This window comes from Sorex araneus, chromosome 2 (genome assembly GCF_027595985.1).
Source record: "Sorex araneus isolate mSorAra2 chromosome 2, mSorAra2.pri, whole genome shotgun sequence".
NCBI lineage: Eukaryota > Metazoa > Chordata > Mammalia > Eulipotyphla > Soricidae > Sorex > Sorex araneus.
This window is the reverse complement of record NC_073303.1, coordinates 325199817-325226027: the sequence shown is the minus strand read 5'-3', so window position 1 is coordinate 325226027 and position 26211 is coordinate 325199817. Positions and strand designations below refer to the sequence as shown.

At 37.6% G+C, this 26211-nt stretch overlaps 1 protein-coding gene across 11 annotated transcripts in view; it reads left to right on the top strand.

Annotated features, from left to right (window-relative positions):
- The window catches only part of PTPRM (protein tyrosine phosphatase receptor type M), an 853909-nt gene that overhangs the window by 491680 nt on the left and 336018 nt on the right, over positions 1-26211 (top strand). The gene's annotated exons all lie outside the window — the stretch shown is intronic.

Below are 26211 nucleotides of genomic sequence, written 5' to 3'. Positions count from 1 at the left end.
GACTTCTAATCGCAATGTTGTCTTGAGATCAGTAGCCTTTCCAGTGGCCATTTCATCAGTCTCTTGATTTCAGTCCAGAAGTTGCAGTATGAGTGATTAAAGTAATATATAAATCCAAAATAAAATACTTCACTGAGTTAGTTAACCCATGGTAAAAACATCTTTATATCTGGAAAAGAACTTAATATGAGTAAACTACTGAACTATTCTCTAGTCTACTAAGTTAGAGTAAACCTGGTACATCTTACGATTTTGTGCTACTCAAAAGTAAGTACTACATTCATAGTTCTATAAGTTGCATCTTCTAATGCCTACATTATTAGAAAACACTAGATTTATTGTCTAGAAGTCAGCCTCTGCAGTTAATAAAATGCTGTTGTCAGTGTTGCAAGTACCCATTAAATTCTGTATACTATTTTGTATTGATAGAAATTACCAATGAGAAAATGAAACCTCATAAGAAGTTCTGAAAACTTATACAGATTATTTTCATTGTCTTCTCAATAATTTGGTACTTGTTCAGTTCTGCTTATTTAGATTAAAGGAGATTGATCTTAATCTTCTATTTCCACTAAGCCTTAAGTGTCATTTTTAGAATATTCTTTTTCCCTATGAAATTAATGGTATTGGGTAGAGTACCTGCCATGCAGTACTGAGGCTAAGTTCAGTCCCAGCGCTATGTCACATGCTGAACTCAATCCTGGGAGCACTTACACTTGTGATGCCACAACACAAATTGTGCAATCCAAGTGTCTGAGCACTGAAGCTAAACTGTACAACCCTTTGCAAACACCACGAACAACTATGTGTGATGCCCCATGACACAAAAACTACAACAGCGAAAGGAAAAGAAATGAAGGAGATTGTATGTATTGTGTTTAATTAACATTTGTACTCTCAGATTGATTAATTAATTCATTAATTTTGGTAATCGTAATCAACACCTGACAATGTTCAGGGATTACTCCTGTCTCTGCACTCAGGAATTACTCCTGATGGTGTTCAGGGAACCATATGGGCTGCCAGGAATCGAACTTGGGCCGATTGTGTGCAAGGCAAGCACCCTACCCATTGTACTATCTCTCCATTTCCAAACTCTGCAATTTAATGCATAGCTAGAGCTGTATTTTTTCTCAAAACTGAAAAGTTCTGGAGGTGGTAAGTAACTTACAAAAGGATAGACAAGGAATGGGAGCTTGAGGTTGTTAGAAGGGCCTTCCTAAAATTGAGAATACTCATATGTACATATTTTTATCAAAAATAGTAATCAAAGGTCAGAGTTAATTTAAAAAAAAGTTTTAGGGAATATATTGCAAACTGTTTTTATTAAAAACTAATAACTTGTTGGAGATAGTCATTTAAATATTTTTGTTCATAGATTTACTACTGATTGTAATGAGTTTTAGATATGGAAAAGGGTTAAACATCTTGTGGACAGTTTCCTTAAACAATATGGAAACCTCCTCCAACTTAACCACTCCTTTTCCATGTACAACTGCCCATCTTAATCATTCCTTTTCCAGGTACAGTTTCCCCAAGCTGCAGCATCTCTCCACATGCTAAACCCATTCAGCTTGTCCATGGATCGCTAATGGGTAATATGAAACCTTGGCTGCCCATTGCAAAGTTGCCTTTTAGTTTAGTCTTATAATTGATGCATTCTAAGCTTCTAGATTTGAGCAATAACTTGGTAGTTTGTGGAAGTGGGCGGGGACTGCTGGCGTGTTTTCTCTGAATCTGGAGCATGTGGTAGTCAACTATGGATATTGTTCTCATTTGGGCCACATCTAAATAGTGCTCTTATTTAAAATTATTGTTGTTATTGAGTAGTTCTCCAGATCAAGAGATAGCTGCTCTTGCTTCCTCTATTATGATTTTTTACTGCTAACTACAAGTCTACAGTGGACTAGCAATACATGTGGTAGCATTAAAATTGTGGGGCAAACAAGCCGAAAACTTACATTTAGTTGAAAGAAAAATATATACTTTGCAGTTATTGATAGCAGTAGGATTAAAGTAAAAGAATCGTGCTTTTTTTTTTTTTGAGAATGATTATCTGGTAGCACTTTTGAGAACAATTCCATGGATTCTTAAGTGGAGAAATAAAAAACAAATGAGACTCAGTGCAATTTTTTTTCACTTATTAACTTTTGCCTGGCACGTAGCAGACCCGAGTTCGATTTCTCCGTCCCTCTTGGAGAGCCCAGCAAGCTACCTAGAGTATTCAACTCACACGGCAGAGCCTGGCAAGGTACAATACGCCAAAAACAGTAACAACAAGTCTCACAATGGAGATGTTACTGGTACCCGCTTGAGCAAATTGACAGTACTATAGTGCTATTAACTTTTAATATCAAGATATATAGATATATATATGCACAGATATATATACTTGATTCTTGTGTTGCTCACAGATATTTTAAATAGTTAATGCATAACTCTTTGCTGAGATGATTATTTTTGTTCATTCTGGGCCTGAATGCACTAAGCAATTCAAAATTTACTTTGTCAGTTGATGTGGAAAATATTGTTGATTTATCAGTTACAGCATTTGAAAATTTTATTTACCAAAGTCATTTTATTCTACATGCTTTGGCTCAGGTTGATTACACATATCAGAACATATTTATTTACGGAAAAGAAAAACTATGCTATAGAGCCCTGTGGCATTAATTGATAACATTTCTTTAGCATAGATTTATATGGTCATGCAGTCTTGTCAAGAAAAGCCTTGTCCTAAATTCTGAATTTAGCTTACATTGTTGGGTATGTCTTTGAATTAATGCAGTTTGTCAGCAACACTAGACTGCAGTGATAGCAAGAATGTCTTGCTACATCTTCTTCAGACTGATGTATGAAATAGCGTATCCCATTTATTTTTGTACAAAATTATAAACAACATCTGTGCTTATGTTTTCCTGGCAATGATGAAGTTGCTAAAATCTGTGAAGATTTATATGATGGTTTATCATCTTACCAGGTGATTTTCATGGCAGACTTAAATACTTCAACCAAGAACTTAACAATTGATTCTATGTGGGTGACTTTTAAAAGTTCATTGAAAATTTATTTATTTCTTCAGCTATTTTTTCTTTTTAGACACACATCTGATACATGGTTGGATTTAGAATTCAATTAGAGGCATCATAAAGCATGACCTTGAGTTATTCTATATAGAAATATCCTTTGTTTGGCCACATTAAAATGGCAAAGCACATTTGTCATACTAATATAGTGTAGTTATGTTTTCTGCCTTATAAAATGAGTAATCTGAAGTACTGCATTATGTTTATGCAGTATTTTCATCCAATATTTCTCAAAAGGACCTATCATACTATGATTAAGTCCAGTTGTTAGGATCCTGAACCCTTATAGTACAACTCTTTGGCTTTGGTTGAAGAAAAATTGTCATCTTAGTTACTCTTTGTTGACTTAGAGATGTACCGTGGCATCAAGGGTGCAAAGGGGCAAATTTTCACTGACATCAGGTGAAGTGAAAAGTATATGTCTGTAGATTTTTATATTTCATTTAGAAGCTAGACATATGTCTCCTTCATGCAAAGGAAAGAAAAATCACAAGAACTCATGCTTGTCTCTCTTTAGAACTCTCTAGAATTAGCTTGTCATGAAATGTAAAACTAATGTGCAGTTGTAAAATCTGCTGCTAGCATTTTCCTCACTACTGCCTGATGGCTAAGTAGATTTGGAAATGAAAGGGGTTATTATAAAGTGATTACTGAATAGCTAGGTATGTCATTTTAAACAAGCAGCTAAAATCTCTCTGTTAGACATTCAGGCTGTAGTCTTGTTTTGTATCATTCATATTTAAGACGTGATTTTGATTGTAGAAGAGTAATCAAGCACCAAGGGTAATTTAAGAAAAAAATACTGGGTGATATTTTCTTTCATTCCTTATTAAAATACATTAGAATTTAAATGAGGTATTCTCTAAAATGTAAAACTATTAAGTATGTACCAAATATAAAATCCAAATACCAGTTGACTCTAGTTCAGAGTTGAAAATTTCTCACTTGACTAAATTTTTGATTATTTTATTTTAATTTTTAAGGAAAATCTATTGTAATGTATTGAAATGTCATATATCAAAGAATCAATGGCTTAAATGATAACTCTAAATATTTATTACCATCAGCTTCATATGGGACAGCAGATGCCTTGAAGCGTCTTAAAGAATAAATATAAAATTAAAATAAACTTCAGCTAATATAGCCTTCTAATATTTCTTTATTATTTTTAATGATATTTCTTAGAAATATTATCTATGCCAGTGGTTGAATACTCACTAAACCTCTAAGTTATATAACCTGACCATGTGCTTCATATAGATTCTTTGTGCCATATTGGGTAAACTTTCAGAAACAGTCTAATACATTGCAAACAAAGCTCTTCTTTATTCTCTCTTGGAAATACTGTCTATAGTTTAAAGAATTTCTTATTTGTCTTTTATCTGTTCCATGCCCCACACTTCACCCCATTGCATGATTTGATTTTTATTTTTTTTATTTTTTTTAATTTTTTTTTTTTGCTTTTTGGGTCACACCCAGCGATGCTCAGGGGTTACTCCTGGCTTTGCACTCAGGAATTACTCCTGGCGGTGCTTGGGGGACCATATGGGATGCTGGGGATCGAACCCGGGTCGGCCGCATGCAAGGCAAACGCCCTACCCGCTGTGCTATCGCTCCGGCCCCATGATTTGATTTTAAAGATGATTTTCACTTTATCATTTTCTTGATACAAGCCCAGTTTATCCCTCCCAATTCAGTGCTTTTGAGAATCTTCATGCTTGAATAAAATGCTACATGAATGTCATATTTGAAGAAGTCAGGCAGCTTAGCACCTACCCCATTGACAGTTGAGCCAATCAGATACCAGTTTGTATCCAGTGTCCCTTCCTGTCCTTGTTAATCACTGTCACTGTCATCCTGTTGCTCATTGATTTGCTCAAGTGGGCACCAGTAACATCTCTCTCCATTGTGAGACTTGTTGTTATGTTTTTGGCATATTGATTATGCCACGGGTAGCTATCCTTGTAAATAATATGCTTAATCTTTCTCTCAGAAATGTGCGAAGATATATTTTACCATCTTATGCCAAGGACCTTGCAAGTTACTGGTAGAATTTCCAATTTTACATTGGCACCAATCTGCTTCAGTCTTGGATCTCTTTTGTGATGACCTGACGTGCGTCTTCTTTCATAGTGTTCAGAAATGTGTCTCTTCTAGACAGTATACTGTACCCAAAGATGCTTGCTTCACACATGCCGGAACCCAATTTGATCCTCTGTACCACAAAGAGTGTTAATAGCGATAAAAACCAGAATCACTTTTTAAAAATTTAGTTACCATGATTTATAAAGGATCAAAGAACACAAGAGAAGATACGTATCATAAACTTTTAGAAACATGGAAATCAAAATCATTAGATACTACTTAATGCTGCAAGAAAAAGATAAAATGAAAACATGTAAGTTAAATTAACAAATGTGCCCAAAGGTATCGAGAAATTGAAATATTTGTATACTACCATTGTGAATTTTTTCCTTACAAAATAATGAAATATCTCTTAAGTTTATATTTTTGTTTTAGTTCACTATTACAATGTTGGGTAAAATTAATTCACTTGTTTTTGCTTTGCAGTTCTATGAGTTTAGATAAAAACACACAAATTTTAAATAGTTTAGGCACCATACAAACAGACACAGAGTTCCTCAATTGTCTAAGCAGAGAGTTACTGTATTTCCCAGTAATTCCACGACTAGCTGAATACCCAAGAATATGTCCAGAATATATTAAAGTATATAACCACACAAAAATTTGTTCATAAATGTTTATAGTAGCATTATTCATTATATCTAAAACTTTAAGAGTGTTATGGCCCATGCTCAGGGCCACTCTCCACACATTCAGACCGAGCTCACGCATGGGGGAGCCGGCAGAGGAACCCAGGTGGGCAGGATCTGGGGTAGAGATTTCCAAAGATGCTGGGAACAGGACTGGGCCTCTTCCACTCAGATCCTCCATTTTCCAGTAGCTAGGCAGTCATACCCTGAGACTGCCCCCAGTGCCATGTTATCCAATCAATGGCCAACATCCAGAAACTATAAAACCAAGCTCCTGGAAGCATCTAAGAGCCTAGTTCTCCCTTTTGGCGAAACTGACAAGCTACGGAAAGTCTATTGCCCACTTGGTAGAGCACGACAAGCCTCTCTATGGTATATTCATATCCAAAATACAGCAACAGATATATAGATACCTCTCAGAGAGCCCGGCAAGCTACCAAGAGTATCCTGCATGCATGGCAGAGCCTGGCAAGCTACCCATGGCATATTCGATATGCCAAAAATAGTAACAATAAGTCTCATTCCCCTGACCCCGAAAAAACTTCCAATCATTGGGAAAGACAAGTAAGGAGAGGCTGCTAAAATCTCAGAGCTGAGTGTAATAGAGACATTACTGGTGCCCGATCGAGTAAATCGACGAACAGTGGGATGACAGTGATACAGTGATCTAAAACATTGATACAACCAACAGTTTCTGTAAACTGATGAGATTTTTGATACATTATATATCTACATAACGGTTTTTTGGCTGTGGAATGGAATGAAGTACTATATATATGATATGATATGATGACCTTTGGAAACATTAAGCTAAGTAAAAGGAGGTCATGAGTAAGAACATATATTGTATGAATCTAGTTTTATGAAATGTCTAAACCACGCAGCTCTGTAGAGACAAAGTCAGTGTTTCTTCTCTGTTTTTTATTATTGTTCTTTTTAAAATTATCATTTTTTTAATTTTAATGAATCATCCTGAGATACACTTACAGACTTACAGACTTTCATAATTGCATTTCAATCAAACAATATTCAAGCATCCACCCCTCTACCAGTGTCCATTCCCTACCCCAAATGTTCCCAAATATTCCTCCCCCCACACTTACCTCTTCCTACCTCCTGCCTCTGTGGTTGGCAAAATCTGTCTTACTCTTGCTGTCCTTTTGGGTGTTATGGTTTGTAATACAGGTAACAGGCAGCCATCATGTTTGGTCCATAGTCTACTTTCAACATGCATCTACTATCCCGAGCAATCCCTCCAAACATCATTTATTTAGTGCTCCTCTCTCCATCCCAGCTACCTTTACCCCTAGCGCATGAGTGCTAGTGTTTCTTCTCTGGGGCCACATATATCTCTGAAGGCTCCCAGGGTATTCCAAGGGGAGCTCGGTGAAAATCATGTAAATGGAACCCTGTGGCACAAGACTCGGGGGCCACAAAGGGAAATGAGATGTGATGTGAAGAAAACAGACATGGGGCAAAAAAAAAAAGAAAGAAAACCAGGGAAAAAGGGTGAGAAATGCTAGGCCGATGGTTGCTCAGGGCTAGGTGTCCCTGTTGTATTATGTTATGGGGTTTGGTTTCTTTGTGGCTAGTGGAATTATTCTAAACTTGTATTGTGGTTCACTACTATTATAAATTTATGATACACTAAAAATATTGAATCATATAATTTAAATTGGTGAATTTTATGACATGTGAATAAAACTCTAAGAGCTGAAATTATGAATAATTAGAAAGAATGTTACACAAAAGCTTACTTAGTTGGCCATAGGTATTTATCTTTACCTGTATTGTCATTGTCAGTAAGATACCTAGTAGTGATGATCTTCACTTATCTATAATCTGTGTATCTCAAAGGGGTATGTAGTGAATTCCTAAAACCTCAAAGCCTCATGGAAAATTGAGAATTCCAGTTATCCTATATTCTTGTCTCTATCTTGCATCTACATATCATTTTCAGAGTCTGGAGCATTAGTACAGCAGGTAGGGTGTTTGCCTTGCATGCCACCAACCCGGGTTCAATTCCTAGTATTCCATATGGTCTTCTGAGCATCGCCAGAATTAATTCCTGAGTGCAGAGCCAGGAGTAACCCCTGAGCATCATCAGGTGTGACTCAAAAAGAAAAAAGAAATAAAAAGATGATCTTCAATTCACCCTGTGTCTGATTCTTCCAGTTATTTATTTTCTAACTGTTCCCCACCCCACTATGCACTCTGCTGTGAGGGTGATGATTATCAGCAGCTTCTCCAAAAATTTTCCAAATCATGCATCTGCGGAGCTCCCTGATATGATCTTCTTGCTTGAATCAGTTTTTTTAGTTTGTCTTTACCATAGACACAGTCATCTTCCCCTCTCCCACAAGGATATCTAATTGAGGATACAGCACCTTTAGTCTCCCCTGTGTGATCCAATTGACTCTCTCACGCCATGTCATTCAAAGCATTGATCTGATAATATGCAGTAACTCTTCCTAAATTCGTATTCCTGCACCTTCACATCAAAGCTAAGCAGTGATGCCTCCTGGCACTGTCTGAATTGATCCCCTTCTAATACCAGCTCCACCTTGTGCTCTAGCTGCAAGGTAATAGTAAAAAAATTCAAGAAATTAAAGAAAATGAGCATTAGGCCAAGGAAAGGTCAGTTTTTAATTTCATAAGACTTTATCATTCACAATAAATAAGCTTTGTTAAGTATAAAAGTCTCTTTTTACTTTTTATCATGTCAGTAATAGCCCATTGGAATTGTTATCTGTGGATACTCATAAATAACTGTAGTTAATTTTCAACAAGTTAAGAATCTAAGTAATTCAGTCAAAAATAAGTGCTAGATGGAAAATGATCTGCCTTATTTAGATTAGTTCATATATTCCATAATTTTCAGCCACTTCTAAACAATACTCAAGCATACTAAGCAATAATTTTTTAAAAAATTTGTGTCAACTAAACAATTTTAATTTAAAAAAATTGCTAATCAGGGTACTATGATTTGTTTATTTGTGGTCAACACCCAGCTCAGCTCAGAAATCAAACCTGGTGGTACTTGGGGAACCACATGTGACACCAGGGATAAAACCAGGATCAGCTGCTTGCAAGGCAAGCAACATACCCTATACTGTCTGGCCCTAAACTGATTTGTTTTAGATAATCAAGGAATTCGCTATTATAATTTATTTTGGTGATAATAATTTCCTTATTATTTTATTCAAGAGCTACCTGGAAAACATTTCAACTTTTTAAAGGAGCACCAAGCAACGAGCAACCTGAGAACAAAATTTTTCTGTATCATCATGATATAATACACGTCATTTGTTAAGTTAATTGTATGTGTTTGTACATGTTTGTCACTTAGGGTTTCCATGTCAGATGGGTTGAGAATGGCTTCAGAAGGACTAAGTTACTTTATAAAGCTCCACAGTTCACCATTCCTAACCCCACTGCACTCTCCTCACAGGCTGTCAGAATACGAGGAATGGGAGGAATGAGACGTATACAGGAAAAGCAAAGGGCTCCTGTATGAGCCAAATGAGACCATGTGGCTCATCCCTTCGTCAAGTTTATAAACTGTCAGGATTTGGATGCTTAGAACTTTCTCCATCTTAGTGCTGTAAAATCAGGAGATAAAAGTTCTTCTGAAGGAGCAGTGTGAGATAGCCATTCATAAATAAATAAAGATGCCCTTGAAGGAAGATGGAAGAGACAACACAGTTCTACAGACAGTGGAGGATGTGGTGATGAATCAGTCTGTCTTCAATAAATAATTGATTTTATGGTGTCTAAGAAAATAACAGAGTAATTCCCCATTACGTTCCCATTTCTTAAATCAGAAAGTTGAACTTCCTCATATCATCTGAATATTTGAAAAGCTTATAAAAGAAACACAAAAGTTATTTCTGGACTAAATATGAAAAAGCAAAATTAATTTGAGAACAGAATTTGGAAATAACCCAGCAAAGAGGTAAACTGGAAGAACAAAAATAATTTCAAGTTAGAAACTATTTTCCTTTCTATCTTTTAAGAAAAAAAGAAATGGTTCCATTTCCTCCCATGTCATACCTTGTTCTGTCCTGCTATTACAGCCCTCAGTGGGGTGCTGGAGATGTGCCGTAGTCCTACAGCAGCATTGTTTCTTCTCATTCTCGAAGTTTCCCTAAACGAGTAGAGGGATCAGAAATCCAAGTTTTTAAATATAAATTTTTTAGTCATCTAGGATTTCAAATGAACAAAGCTCTTAAGAAGCTATTGATGAAAGCACAGATGAATAATTATAGTGTAGTGATCAATCTTACATAGTTGAGTGCAGTTTTTGGTAAAAAATAATGCGCCCATACTCATAAACAGCTTCATACAGAAAACTTATAATAAAAAAGATATCAAATGCCAAAAGTGAAGGCTCTAATCAAATTTTTAAAAATTAAACATTTAGGGGCTAGAGTGATAGCACAGCAGGTAGGGTGTTTGCCTTGCACGCGGCTGACCTGGGTTCAATTCCCAGCATCGTATATGGTCCCCCAGCACTGCTAGGAGTAATTCCTGAGTGCATAGCCAGGAGTAACCCCTGTGCACCTCTGGGTGTGACCCAAAAAGCAAAAAAAAATAAAAATAAAAATAAACATTTATTTGCTTAGTGTTAACTAGAGAGAATGGTTCCTATACTTCAAACTTGTATGTGATTGTCTTTTCCCAGTACTAATCACTTTACTTCTGTAAGAAAGCATGAATTATTTTGAGCACTTCTTTGCCTCAGTAAAATATCAGATCCAAATTTCCAAAGCTTTTTGTGAGTATCACAACTTTATGAGTTTTAGAAAAGGCTGAAACTCATTTCAAACCAATTTTTGACAGTTCTGAAAATATCAGAGAAAAATCATTTTGCATCCTCCTCTTTTCTATAGTCTGAAATAAATATCAAAGAAACCTTTTACTGCACACTCATTTTTACTTCTTACAACAGTTTTCTTGTAAAATTCATCTATAGGATGAATTGTCGCTTGTTCATTCCAGTGCATTGAAGCAATTGGAGAGTCTGACTTCACTATATAGCTACAGTGTTCCTTCTATAGCAATGAACTTTACACTTTGGAAATGTCACCATGGAGCTCAGGCAAAAATGAACTATTCCAGGGGTTAGTAGGAGCCATGTTTATGGTGCTTGTGCGACTTCCTTAAAGCAGTAAAGTAAGAGAGTTTCGGAATATGGAAAAATCTTTATGAAGAAAATAGATAAATTTGTTAGAAAAAAAGAAATGACCTAAATGCATATTATTTATTATTATACATTAATGTCGTACTATCAGATGCATTAATTTGGATATAGTGGCATCTTCTGATAGAGCATCGAATTAGAGCTGGTAGTCAGAATTTAACATAGTTGATAATACAGGATTCAACGAAACTTTAAAACATTTAATCAGCGTATGAATATTAGGATTTGGGCAACATCGATCTTTGAAAGTCTCTGAGTTTCATTTTAACTGGAAAAGATATGACCATAAGGAAGATTGATTTTTAAAGCAAGAACGGAAGGTTTCTTTGATGTATATAAAAGATTGGTGAGAGCAGAGATATTAATTTTGGAGAAAGAACTAATTTAGAATATAGCTAATATAACTTGCCTGACTGGTTATGGAAAATTAAAATGGTTATCTGTTCTGTTTGATAGTTGTGACTTACATATTTTATTTGGTGAGTATGATAAAGAGATCATTCACTAGAAATCCTTTGATTCAGATGAATTGTCACATATCAAAGGCATCTGACATCAGTATGAGGGGTAGAGAAGATAAGGAAGGAAAGGCTAGAATTAGTACCTTCATGAAAATACAATTTATTTGCTCATATATGTGAATATTAAAATATAATTGAAGGAGTAAATTATATCAGTTTCTTGGGAAAAAGCTAACATGCTTATATCATAATTTACTTCTGCATATCTGACTTTTCGTACGTTTTTAATTGTTCATTTAAAGTGTATTCTCTAAGGACTCTTATGATACAGCATATAAGAATCATATCTTTTGATCATGTATGAGCACAGAAATGTACATGTACAAAACCACAGGAATTCTCATGAGCCAACAGCATATATTTGTGCAGGTCGTGCATTGTGTGAACAGAAAGGGCTCATGCATAGCATAAGTCACATAGACTCTTTAGTATGTTGTGGAAGATCTCCAGTGAACGAGGAAGGAAGTATCCCTCATTGCCAGATTGCACAAAGGTACTGTGTAGGGTTTTCACAATTACACTTTACTGGGTGCTCAATGCTCCCTTGACTTGCCATTCTTGAGTTCTGTTTAGGACCTCATTGTGGGAAGGAAGGAAAAAAGGGAGGGAGGGAGGGAGGGAGGGAGGGAGGGAGGGAGGGAGGGAGGGAGGGAACATAGGTTGGTTCAAAAGTCTCCTTAATAATTGTTCCCTTAAGCTTTGGAGCTGAGCATCAGGGTTTATTTATTGCTGTTATACTGTTGTTTTGGTTTGAGGGCCATACCTGCAGTGTTCAGGGCTACCTGCACTCAAAGATCATTCTTGGCGGGCTCTGGGGACCATATGGGGTGCCAAGGATCAAATCCAGTCAGCCACATGTAAGGCAAATATGTTACTCACTGACCTATTGCTTTGACTCCTGAATCTTAGGTTCAAACCTAAGATTCAGCTATCAGTACCCCAAAGTCTGGGGTACCCCAAACCCCATGTTTCTGGCATGAGAGCATTTCTATTGCAAAAGCATATTGCATCTTGTGAGGAAAGAGCTTCGCAGAGCTTTTCAAGTCAGAGTTCCCCATGCATAGGTATATACCCAGAACAGTTAACTCTTCAGTGAGCTTCTTATTTGCTTTAAATCTGGCTGGTAGTAACCATAGTGTTTGTCTGTCTGTCTGTCTGTCTCTTTCCATCTCAAGCAGGTTATTTTCTAGGAGGAAATATCAAGGAATCAGTATTTTAGGGATATCCATGCCTTCCCTGTAATGTGCTTTTGAAGTTATTATGTGTTTCTGAAGTTATTATGCAGGATTGATATTAATAAATATTATATGTAACCCAGATAAATTATGCAGCATAACAAATAGATTTCTTAGCTTTGAAACATGGCCCTGGAAACTTTATATGAGCTACCTGTGTACTTTCCATTATATGCCCTCTGCCTCCAGCAAAGAGGTATACCACTTGCGTTTCCATGTGAAAATTTTCTTGTGGGGGCCTAATACATAGTATAGGGGTTAAGACTCATGCCTTGCATGTGTGCCTGGTCATATTTTGGATAGTATTAGGGTTAAGTACATACTTTGCCTGCAGTGGATCCGTTTGACCACCTGCACCACAAAGTCCCCCAGCATTGCAGAGTATGGCCCTGGAGCCCCAGACACTGTTAGTGTGTGCTTCTAGAGTGTCCCTGGATTCACAGGCCCTGGGGTGGGCTAAGAATTGTTGGGAAAGGGCGACCATATTTCCTATGTACCACTTAGGTGAATCCCGAAACACCCCAAAATCTTTTTTCATTTTTGTTCTTCAAATAGTTTTGTAATATCCCTGTATTTTTAAACAAATTCCATTTGCTTGTTTTTCAGTTTCATAAATTGTATCATAATAGTGTTCTGAAATTTATATTTTTCCACCTTTATTTTTACTATGGCATCATTTTATATTTTATGAATATTTATATTTCTCCTGCTTTGTAGACTCTTAGAGTATTTTTTGTTTTTCTTTTCTTTAGTTTTTGGTCAACAATGCTGCTAAGAATATTTCTGTACATACCTCCTGAAACCCATGGGGAAGAGATTTTTTTCAAATATATTTATCATATTCTTTCTCTGCTAGTATGGAATTTATTTTCATGTGGCACGTTATACATATAGATGTGACACATCTATAAACATGCAGAAGTTTGTGTGCATGGAGTATTAACATGTATAACACAAAGATTCCAAAACATGATTCTTACCTTTGAACCTAAAATTTAATCTGAAAACATTTTATTTTCCTAAACAAATGCTAATATCCAATTTACCTCTGAAGCACACTCTTTTAAGTCAATTTCTCAGGTTTTAGTATGCAAATGAAGATTTGGCTTCAGGTTCTTGGTGAAGGCTGAGCAACTGCATTTGTAAAGACCTGCTGGGTTGTGTTCTTCCCAGACTGAAACCATACTTAGAGGAGCAGGGGGTAGGGCTTCTTTCCTAAATTTCTTTGACCTTAAAAAATTGCTTTTGGTGGGTGCAAGACTACTAAATCTGAATTACTGAGGGAGACATGCAGAAAACTTGATATTTAAAAAGTGCTCAGATTATTAGCATTATTATTGTTGTTGTTATTTTTATTATTTCTGTTTGCTCAAGCGGGCACCAGTAATGTCTCCATTGTGAGACTTGTTACTGTTTTTGGCATATCCAATACACCACGGGTAGCTTGCCAGGCTCTGCTGTGTGGGTGGGATACTCTCAGTAGCTTGCCAGGCTCTCCAAGTGGGGTGGAGGAATCGAACCCGGGTCAGCCGTATGCAAGGCAAATGCCCTACCTGCTGTGCTGTCTATTATTGTGCTTCATCCCTCTCAGAGAGCCTGCCAAGCTACCAAGAGTATCCCGCCCACCCTGACAGAGCCTGGCAAGCTACCTGTGGCGTATTCGATATGCCAAGAAACAGTAACAACAAGTCTCACAATGGAGATGTGACTGGTGCCTGCTTGAGCAAATCGATGAACAACGGGATGACAGTGCAACAGTGCTATTATTGTTGTTGTTGTTGTTGTTGTTGTTATCAGAAAAGTCTAGAAGTACTTTCTTGAGAGACTGGGGAAAAATTACTGGTTAAGGAAATTATAGCCCAAAATGTTCTCACCCTGAGAATGGAGTCACATACCCAGATCCAAAGAATCTGAGTTTCAAACAAAATACATCCAAATGGAGGAACACCAACTATATATAACTCTGTGAGCCAAAAAAAAAAAAAGAAAAGAAAAAGCATATATGTAAGGGCAACATTCTCATCCACAGTATGTGTTTTACTATGCATTGAGCGTTGAGCATATGTGACCATATATTGAGCATGTGTGCTTTACACTAGGCAGTAACATACTCATTTATAGTCTGTGTTTTATCTATGCATTGAGCTCCACTTTGCCAACAGTTTGTACTTTATCTTAGATACCTACTAGGAGGCTCTGTGGTGGGACACACATTAGGAGTCAGTGGCATAACTCTCACACTGTCTCTCCCAATGCTAATGTTTTAATGGTTGCCCCAGAAAACTTGCCAGTAACTTAAAGGTTCTAATTCAGATTGTAAGTGTTCCCTTCCTTGCTGATATACCCTTGCGTGCAGTAATCAATTTTCATCCTTTTCTTTATTTTGTAGCCACGCCTGGTAGTGCTCAGGTTTTACTATAGGCTCTGTGCACAGGGATTATTCCTGGTGATACTCATGGGACTTTACAGGATGCCAGAGATGGAACTCAGGTCAGCCTCTTGCAAATCAAGTGTTTTACTAGGATATATTATCTCTTCCACCCATTTTGTCATTTTAAAACTTCATTTGACATAATTATTTTTACAAATACTGTCATCTCGTTGCTAATCAATTTGCTCGAGCAGGCACCAGGAACGTCTCCATTGTGATACCTGTTACTGTTTTTGGCATATCAGATATGCCAGGGGTAGCTTGCCAGGCTCTGCCATGCGGGCGGGATACTCTTGGTACAATTTTAAATATTTTTTATTCTTGACTATCAAACTTGTATTCAAGTATCATTTTTTCTTTCTAATGTTAGATTTCATTATAGGTTGATAGCTACTGATATTACTAGTAGTAATGCTAATACTGTTGGCATTAGAATTGTAATTATACAATTGGCATAAATGTATCATTTTGAATAATTATATTTACATATACCTATATAAAAAGAAATAGCAATAAAAAGAAATGCTTATCACATGCATGTATAGCCAAAGAAAGAAATGTTTATACATAACACATTTAAAAATTCTAGCTCATTAAATGATTACACATTAGGGTTTACTTCTTTACATTGTACTAGAACCATTAACAATAATTAAATTGCATTACCATTAATAGTATAATACAGAATATTTATGGAGGAAAAGAAACACTTGAACATTGTTTTCCTTTTGAAGTCCAATTTTACATTATCTAAAAGAAATACAAATTACATGTACACAAGTTTCCACTTTTCATATTCACCCCAGTATAACTGTGGCCCCTGGACACAGCCACATAGTACACAGGTGCACACATATATGCATACAGTCATGTGCATACATGAACACTCACACACAAACACAGACACACACCAATATGAACACATGCACATATACAAGAACATAGGTACACACAATTGTGGCATTGTTATAGTTGAAGAGTAAACTCAATTCAATCTGTTTTGCAAGAAAGAAGTAAGGGAGTAGACCATGGTTTATTTACTTAATGAAATTTCTCTACATGAGGTTAAGTGATCAATATTATTCGTTTATGAATCCCAACTAGATCTGTATGGTTCAGCTTGGCTACTTTTGAATGAAATGTTATTTCAAAGAATGGTAGCAGTGTATAAAACTTTAAGCATCCTAGATAATATGTGATAAAAGTAAAATATATGCCTGATGATACATAATAAACTTGAGATAGCCTGAAGTAAAGTAAAAACTATATATCAGCAATATATTAACTCTAATAAAAAGTGAACTGAAGCGAAGCGTGCAGCATTGACATCTGGTATACTAATTGTTTTAATTTGGATTTTTCATGTATTTCAAATTTTTATTTTCAAAATTTCAAAAGTCTAAAGTTATATCAACAGAAAACATACTTCATGATTATCAGAATAGCATCTTTATTACTAAATATTGTTTAATCAAATTTTCATGATTTACAATATTAGTCATAGTTGGATTTTAGACATACAATGTTTCATCACCAATATTACCAGTGTCAACTTCCCTCCACCAGTGTTCCCGGATTCCCTCTCCTCCACCTTCTCCAGCCTGCCATCTTGACAAGTACCTTTGAAGCTTGCTTATTAAAGTTTGGGCCGTATGATTTCAGTCTTGTTGATTGTGGTTGGAATATTTATCTCTGTCATTCTTTAAAACCACTGATGTCTGTTGACTCTTGACCCCTGTTGCTTTTCATGTGCCTCATCTTCCCCACTCCTCCACTTGTTATCTTTTCTTATTTTCTTAGAAGGAACGAGGATGATGTAGCATTCGTCCTTTAAACCATCACATTTCCTCATCCAATTAAATATCACATATAAATGGTATTATCCTGTGTTTTCCTCATCCAATTAAATACCACATATAAATGGTATCATCCTGTGTTTATCCTTCTTCTTCTGGCTTATTTTATTTAACATAATATCTTCCAGTTCCATCGATGTTATAAGAAATTGCATGTCTTCATCATTCTTTACAGCTGCATAATATTCCATTGTGTATATATACCATATTTTCATGACCCATTGATCTGTTGTTGGACATATAAGTAGATTTCAAATCATATCTATTGTACTGAGTGCTACAATGAATAATGATATTTTTTTGGAATAAATGTTTTTCTGTCCTGTAAGAAAATACCCAGAAGTAGAATTGTGTGGTCTTATGGCTCAATTTTAAGCTTACTGAGAACTCTCCATACTGTTTTCCAGAGGTGTTGGACCAGACAACATTTTCACCAGCATTCTTTTAACCATAGCTGTTCCTTCTACAAATAATGACAATTTTAGTTACTATAAAATATAGCAAATGTTCCAGTCAAGTTAGGCCTTATAAATGTCCATTTATAGTAATAGTTGTGTAAATAATAGTCAATAATAAATTACTTGCAATCTCATTTTTCCAACCTCCATTCTACAAATTAACTACTGAATATTGTTAAACTAAAATATCTATTTATTTTCTTTTAAAAATATTTATTTATGGGGCTGGAGCGATAGTACAGTGGGTAGGGCGTTTGCCTTGCACGCAGCTGACCCGGGTTCGATTCCCAGCATTTCATATGGTCCCCTGAGCACCGCAAGGGGTAATTCTTGAGTGCAGAGCCAGAAGTAACCCCTGTGCATCACCAGGTGTGACCCAAAAAGCAAAAAAAAAAAATTATTTACTCATTTTAATTTAATACTATGATTTACAAAGTTATTTATAGCTGGTTTTTGGACATACTCTACTTCAGCACCAATCCTACCAACAGTGTCATCTTCCTTCCACCAGTGTCCCCAGGATCCCTCCCACCCCCAGTCTGCCTTCTTGGCAGACATATTTTAATGTTTGGTACTTATAGTTTAGTACTTATAGTCCCATAGCAGCAATATGGAAAGATGCTATTGTTGACAACATCGACGAGGAATACAATCGGCTGATTCAACACCTCCATGATCGTGCGAGGAATGCAAAGAGAGAGAAAGCCACAAAAAGTCTCTGTGTCTGTCTCTGGAAACTCTTGAGCTTATTAACCAACGTGATCTGGCACGAGCCTCAGGCAATCACAAGCTAACGTCTGAGCTCGAAAAGCTGTGCAGAGAAGTGATAAAAAAAGACCTCAAAGAGAGAAGAGCAGCAGTGTTGGCCAATGTGGCAGAAGCTGGGAAAAGTATTTTCAATACCCACCTGTCCTTCGCTAACTATAAGACCAAGATGACTGCCCTCTAACGTCCTGATGGATCTACCACATCTTCCAGAAGGGTAATGGAAAAGGTTATTCATGACTTCTGCTCGGATATCTTTGATACCCACGTCCACCTGCCCATATACCAAATTCCGCAGGATGAATATGTTGTTCCCAGCGTTCTCCCTTTAGAAATCCAACACGCCATTTCGTTGGTAAAGAAGCGTACAGCACCCAGTCTAAAAAAGGTTAGACCTGAACACCTGAAGAATCTGCCACCAGTACCTGTCAATATACTGGCTCAGCTCTTCACATGCTACCTGTCTGTATGCAAGGTTCCGTCCCAATGGAAAACCAGCAGGACCTTCCTGTTGTACAAGAAGGAGACATACACGACATCGGCAACTATTGTCTGATTTGCCTCATCCATCATCTACAAGTTATTCACTCGAATCATCCTGAATAGAATTGACATAACGCTATAATGAGGGACAACAGGTGAGCAAGCCAGGTTCCTAAAAGGATTCAGCATGATCGACCATATCCACAAGGTGACCAAGCTCATTGAGGTCTCATGAGAGTTCAAGATGCCCCTCTGTCTAATGTTCTTTGATTTAAAGAAGGCCTTTGATTCTGTTGAGACTGAAGTGGGCATCAAAGCCCTAGCCAAATTGGATGTTCAAACTCATTACATCTCATTACAAGATCCTCTGCGAGCTGTATTATGGATTCACCACCAGGATCCCACCATTCTACAAAGAAGTATTCATCAACATAAAGAGAGAGGTTTGGCAGGGTGATACCATTTCACCGAAGCTCTTCAGTGCCACCCTCAAGAACATCATGCAATGACTGGAATGGGAAGGAATGGGAGTGAAGATGAATGGTCGGCAACTACACCACCTCCTCTTCACTGATGACATCGTTCTCATGTCATCAGTGGCTCAGCTGGCTAACCGAATATTAGCCAAGCGGCACAAATGCTGGCTGACTTCGACCACGAGTGTGGAAAGGTCGAACTGCAGCTAAATCACACCAAGACGATGTCCATGAAAAATGAACTAGTCCCTGATACTCCATTTGCTCTCAACAGAACAAACATCTCCGAATGCAACAGCTTTGTGTACCCGGGTCGAGAACTCAACATGAGGAATGACTTGGTGCCAGAATTACGCAGGAGGAAGAGAGAAACGTGGAATGCCTTCAAGAGCATCGAAGAAGTTGTTAAGAGGAGGAAGAACCTCTGGCTCTAGGCACATATTTTTGACTCCACCATTCTCCCTGCACTAACATATGCCTCAGAGACCTGGACCCTATGAAAACAGGATGAAAACGCTATTCAGGTATCCCAAAGAGGAATTGAAAGAGCTATGTTTGGAGTATCACGTTTCACCCAAGTGAGAGAAGGAATCTGGAGTTCCAAACTGTCGATGATCAAGCATCAGGGATGCTGTCTGGTTTGCCAAGGCATCAAAAATCAGATGGGCCAGACACGTAATGTGATTCAGAGACGACCGCTGGACTAGAGCTATTACCCACTGGATTCCATGGCACGTCAAAAGACTGTGTGGCCGCTCACGTACAAGATGGTCAAACTTATTCACCAAGACCCTGAATAAACAGTTTGAGGCTCTTCATGTTCCTGGTGCGAACAGACGCCATTGGGCTACACTAGCACGCGACAGGGATGAATGGAGACATTACTGGCAAATCGATGAATAACGGGATGACAAGTGATACAAGTGATAGATTTTCTTATTCATTGGTGGTATGTGCTTAAGTATTAGTGAAAAGTTACTATAATGTCTTCAACAAACTAGCATGTGACAGGGACGAATGGAGACGTTACTGGTGCCTGCTCAAGCAAATCGATAAATAATGGGATGACAGGTGATACTCATAGTTCAGATCTGATATTTTCTGTGTGGTTGATTTTGTAGTTTGTACATATAGCTCACTTCTCTACATCCGTGATGTATTCAAAGCCCTTGATTCTACCTCCATTACTTCTCTTCATCTTCTTTATTCTTTTTTTTTCTTGGAGTGGGGGAGGACACAGATCTCAGGGATTACTCCTGGCTCTCTACGAAGAATTTCTCCTGGCAGTGCTCGGGGGACCATACGGGATGCTGGGAATCGAACCTGGGTCAGCCACGTGCAAGGCAAACGCCCTACCTGCTATACTATCACTCCAGTCCCATGGCCCCTGAGTTTCTACTCATAAAAATTCCTGAAAAACTTGGTGAAATTATCCTGAAACCAAATAACCTCAGTTGATAATGCCATTTAAAATTGGTGCCACAAGCTATGCCACTTGAAAGCAGTGTCTGTCATGTGCCTGAAATATTTGCTGCATTGGATGCCTAGATGAGCTTATATACTATTATTTAATGAGTGTGAGCTATTATTTCAGATAATAATTGATAAAGCTCTAACTTTGTGCTTTCTTCACCTTCTGTGTGACTGAAGGGACAGAAATACAGCAACTGAAAGTGCCCATAGGGGCTTACCACACCATGCAGGTTATTTCTTTTATTGTAATAGACTCTGGATAGTTCATGAAGAGGTAGAAAAGAGAAACCTGTTAGCAGAAGCATTGGTTGTAATCTATGTTTTTGATTATCAATGACAGGATCCTAAAATTGCATCCAAATATCTCTCACAGGTTCTGAAATTGAGTTTCAGAAAAAGCACTGTAGTCGTAATAGAAGGTAAAGTGCAGAGTTCCAGAGAAATGAGCTGTGAATTGAACCTGCAATGGAAATTGATCCTATCAGTCAGCTTCTGCCCTTATTCATAGAGAAATAGGACTGAATGTCGAGGGAGCCAGGATCACTGATTAAATAGGATGCTGAAGTGCTCGAGGCTGGAACTAGGTTTGCTGGTCCTGCAGGTCAGTACTCTGACTGCCAGCCTTCTCAGCTTGAATCCTGGCTCGTGCAGGCAGAAAGAGAACAGAATGAAAAATGCCGCGGATGCCAGTAGGGAAATTGGTAAGGACTCTGACTGAGCTGGGTTAAGACTCCTTAGGGAGCCTGTCCTAATCCTGACCCTGACTCAGTGCGCCCACAGTGGACTGGCCTGGGGCCTGTCATGCCCCCACACGAGCTGGAGAGAAGGAAAATGACCGCGCAGCCATCTCTCATTCTCAGCAGCATCTATCAGATTTGAGGAAAGTAACACATACCCCACAAATGTAATTCATTGTTGTTATCTAACCTTAAGAGATTTATTCTGTGCCCATAGAATAGTGTGTTTGCCAAGTGTTTCAACAGTGTTCCAGAAAAGCAGTGTGAGTTGTAATTAGTCTATTGGAATTAGTATCTGCTTATAAAGTTGCCATGTATTCCCTTTGTGATATATGACTCCAGCAATGTCCTTTCAAAGTCTTCAATGGTTCCCATGAAACCCCGTAGAGTAAATGTCTCTGTGGTATACCACATGCTCTACAGAGATGGCTCCAGCAGAAACACTCAAAATAAAAGGACCAGAAAGCAATGTTGTCATAAGAGGTACGATGATAAACCATGCTGGATCAGGACTCATGTTTACAAAATGGCATAAGAAAAGGGGAAAATTCACCTTAATCATTTTTAATCACTTAATCACTGTATTTAGCCAGTTGTCAAAGGTGGATGTTATCACATATCTTTGGTGTCACAGCACATTCAGTGTATATTGGAGTGAATATGAGTTTTAAAAAGCCATTTTTCCTACACACTTAACTCATGACTTCTGACTTTGGCACTGTCCTTAGTTGCCTGTGTCATGTATATTTGATTTGATTTAACTCTTTAATTTTTTTATTTTATTTTATTTTATTTTGCTTTTTGGGTCACACTCAGCAATGCACAGGGGTTACTCCTGGCTCATGCACTCAGGAATTACTCCTGGCGGTGCTGGGTGACCATATGGGATGCTGGGAATCGAACTCGGGTCGGCCGCGTGCAAGGCAAACGCCCTACCCGCTGTGCTATCTCTCCAGCCCCTAACTCTTTAATTTTTAACCAATACAAGTATTTGAGGAATCAGAGTCAAAGGAGCATTTATTCTTAACTCCTGTGTTGATATTTTCTGAGCCTGCCCCAGAGATGTTGACATACTATTAGACATACTGTAAGAAACAACACAACTGTACTATATGCAGAGGATCATAAAGGAAATATACTGATTAATAACGTTTCTATCAGAGTGTTTTGGTTCCTTAAATAAATATCCAGTGAGAAGAAGCCATTTTTTTGTTTAATCTAAGATTTAGACATTATCCCACTTTTATCTCTAGTCTGATAATTTTGTGACAATGGGGACTTCGCAACATTACTCACAGTTTTTTACTAGGCATAGCTTAACAAATGTGTGGAAAGTTTGATACATAATTTTATCATAAAGGCATTTGGATAGGTAATAACTAGACGGAAAGGAACACATGCTTCAAAAGAATTTGACCAGTAGACAAACCAAACACTTTGTTTTTTAATTTTTGTGTTTTTTTTGTAATTCTGGAGATTAATTCAAGTGTATGTTTTTGTGAGTAAGAAATGCTAAAATGATGCAGGCGTAGAATCTGGAAAAAGCCCGAGTGCCCGAGAACAGATGACTGTTTAAAGAAACTATATACACAATAGAATACTATGCAGCTGTTGGAAAAGATGAAATCACGAAATTTTCATATAAGTGGATCAACATGGAGAATATCATGCTAAGTGAAATGAGTCGGAGAGGGAGAGACAGACATAGAATGACTGCACTCATTTGTGAAATGTAAAGTAATAAGATTGGGAGACTAACACACAAGATTAATAGAGATAAGGGCCAGGAGGATCGCTCCACAGCTTGGAAGCTGGCCTCACATGCTTGGAGAAAAGGCATTTGGTATAGAGAAGGGACCACTAAGTAAATGATAGTTGGAGGGCTCACTTGGGATGGGAGGTGAGTGCTGAAAGTAGACTATGGACCAAACATGATTGCCACTTACTATCTGTATTGCAAACAATAACACGCAAAAGGAGAAAGAGAGTAAAAGGGAATGTGTCTGCAACAGAGGCCGGGGGTGGGGGTGGGTAGGGGGGTAGGGGGGATAGGGATGGGGTGGGAGTAACGGGAGGGATATTGGAAACATTGTTGGTGGAGAATGGGCACTGGTGGAGGGATGGGTACTTGTAAGTCTGTAACTGTATCTCACAGTGATTCATTTTTTAAAAAGACAGCATAAGCAAAGGAATAGAAGTGATGCCTATTCAAAAAAATGATGCAGGCTTATTTATGCAATGGAAAGTAGTGTTCTACTGAAATTAAGTTAGCACTACATTGCATGTTTAAGCTAATATCAGAAACATTTAATCATTTTATTAGTAAGTAAAATTGATGAAAACATTGAGAAAATGCTTTAGAAAAGTCCTTGGGAAAACTGTGATTAATAAGGAAAAGGGTAAAGAGATACATGTTAATCTGCTTATGTATGAGGGATCTGGGGCGTATTAAAAGTTTTAGTAAACATCCGACTAATGAATCATTATGTAAAGTAAGATACTCCTTTAAATTGTAAGAAGTCACTTATCGGGAAAAATCCTCAATGTGATTTTAAAATAAATTATTTGTGATATTTTCTCAACATTAGTAATTTACATATAAAAATTCACTTAGCGAAAGGAATATTCCATAAAAACTTCCACTCAAAATCATTGGGGGAATTTTCAACTCCCTTGGGTTCTAGAGATATTACAGGATGGTATAGCATGAATTATGCTTCTACTCTCATTTAATGGTTTGAAAAGATATCTGTGTAATAGATCCGATCCCTCAGACATAAAATCAACATTGTTTGACTTGAAACGTAGCCATCTGATGGGGGGGGGGGACAAGGAAAAATGGGTGTTTCTAATTCTTTCTACATCCACAATGATAACTAAGAATTTGCATAGAAATGAAAATTAGCAATTAAGTTCAATAATAGTCCAGAGCAGTTTCTAAGACCTGAAAATTGGAGATAGATTGTCTTGGGAAATTAACTTGGGGCATTTGCCCTGAACTCCTCTTCTACAGAATTCCTAGAAAAGGGACGTATATACTTCCTAGCACTTCTATCCCAACATGAAATACAAGGGACTTCCGTTGTTTTTTGTATATACATTTTCAGTGAAGTTTTAGATATCTTTCTATTCTAATTTCTGACTTTTCTCTATTTTGGTGGAGACTCTGCAGAAGAGAGCAAGCAGCTTGTTCTGATTTGTCAGATGATGGCAACTAAAGTACTTTGGCAGACTTTCACATTGCTTAAGTTACTGAACTGAGCGTGGTCATAATTTTTCTTCTAGGTATTAGGATGACTATACTTAATTCATAGGACTGTCTTGAGAAATAGACTCTATATATACAATAGCTTCCACATATTAAGTATGCACAAAGTAAATGGTACCTATGGTTTCTCAACTATTCTTTTTCCTGATTGAAAAATCTCTTTATTTTTTTTTAATGTAGGAGTACTGCTATTTATTCAGCAATTGACTAAGCTGATTGCATTGGGCATGAATCTACATTACTTTTTTTTATTCAGTATGTAAATTTTATTTTATTATTTTTTCTATATTTTTTTTAAATCTCCGTGAGATACAGTAACAAAGATATCCTGTTTGAGTTTCAGTCCTACAATGATTGATCACCCAACTCTCCACCAATGCACATCTTCCACCAAGAAGGTCCCCAGTATCCCCCCCCCCGCATCGCACCCCACCCCTCCCCCGCCTCTATGGCAGACAATCTCTCCTGTACTCTCTTTTGCATTGCTTATTATGAAAGCATAAGATGTCGTGCAGCCTCATGGTCCTAGAATTCTAAACTTTTAGATAATTAGGGCCTGGAGAAATCTCTGCAGTGAGCTGCTTGGTTTGGAGATTCTTTTGTGTGTCTCTGGACCATGGCCATTAAGAAGTTTAAGTAGCAGCCGGAGGCAATTTGTGGGCATGACCTCCAGGGTCCCATGGGGATGAAGGGATGAGAAGGACTGGCCCATCCCTTATACCTTAAGGCCTGGGGTTTGCCATCACTGAACCCACACACCTGCACTCCTGAGTTCTGGAACTTGCCCACTCCTGGGATTTTTAGGAGGCGTGCGGAGGGACGACAACTGCCCCCATCTGAGGCACCCTGGTGAAGTCAGCCTGGCTTAAGGTCCAGAGGCATCTCTGCAGCTAGCTGCTCAGTTTGGAGATTCTTTTCTGTGTCTCTGGATCATAGTCCTTGTTTTTATCTTTTCCTGAGAAATAAACTATTGGCATGTGCCCTGTAGGTCACACAACTCCCTCGCTGCCAGTCCTTGCTACAGCTTTTGATCTCTTTCGAGATTCATGAGTCTCTGAAATAAGGCCAATAAATGAGCTTGTAGCTGAGCCAGACGTGGTTTGTAGCCCAAAATTTTGGCCTAACTTTTGGACGTTTAATTTCTTGGTAAACTTGGCCCCAAGATATTTGGATCTGGCCAAAGGCACAGGGGCAGTTTTATAGTATCAGGAAGTCTGAAGGCACCAGGATGCTGCTGATGCTCTCACCCCAGAGGCTGACCTGCTGGTAGCACCGTACCCACTGAAAAATCTATCTTCATAAATAATGATGTAATTCAGTAAAAATAAAATTAAAATATATGAATCTTATGTATTTATGTAAATATAAAGCAGAATATTCTCCTAAAACCCCTAAATTGCTAACTTTGAAAACTATACAGAACATCGTAAGAGCTTAGTAAATGT